The sequence below is a fragment of the Gavialis gangeticus genome, unplaced genomic scaffold, assembly GCF_001723915.1.
Source record: "Gavialis gangeticus isolate Ggan-Ray unplaced genomic scaffold, GavGan_comp1, whole genome shotgun sequence".
Classification (NCBI taxonomy): domain Eukaryota; kingdom Metazoa; phylum Chordata; order Crocodylia; family Gavialidae; genus Gavialis; species Gavialis gangeticus.
This window is the reverse complement of record NW_017728995.1, coordinates 47,213,451-47,214,199: the sequence shown is the minus strand read 5'-3', so window position 1 is coordinate 47,214,199 and position 749 is coordinate 47,213,451.

Sequence of the window (749 nt, the reverse complement as noted above, 5' to 3'; positions counted from 1 at the left end):
ATATATATATATATATATATAGTCCCACCCTAATGTTGTCCTGTGGGGTCAGGCCAACCCTCAGGATCTCAATATTGTGGTGTTAGACAGGAGGGCAGGAGGGTGTGACACAATTGCACATATACAAACACATAAATCAATTAGGTGCATACACACACTACCAACTCAGGCACATACACATCCAAACCAGCCTAGGCACATGCATACCTATCACCAATTCAAGCACATACACTATACACCCCAAAAGTTAGACAAAAATCAATTGTCCATACCTGCACACTCACTACACATACACAGATCACTAATTCGTACATCATGCACACAATGACATTATATATAATCTATCTATCTATATACACACACACATCCATTTACATATACACACACACACATACGCTCACCAGTTCACACGCATACAACCCACCTACACATACACACAGGTAAGTTCCTAACTTGGATGGTACGGTGTGTATGTGTGCACTTGGGGTACCTGGGATACTTGGGGAAAGGTTAAGATGAGAGAGAGAGAGTGAAAGTGTAGGGAGTGAAAGTTGCCAGAACCAGGATTTGAACCAATGGACTAGAGAGAAGCTGGCTGAGGAACTGCGGCTTCAGTTTACTTAAGATCAAGTGGCCCCAGGGTTACTAGAGGTCACTGGTGCAAGGGAAAGAAAAAAAAAAAGCCTGGTGGCAAGGAGGAGACAGCCAGGAAACAGAGAGAGACAGAAATCTTGGAGCTGGAAACCGAA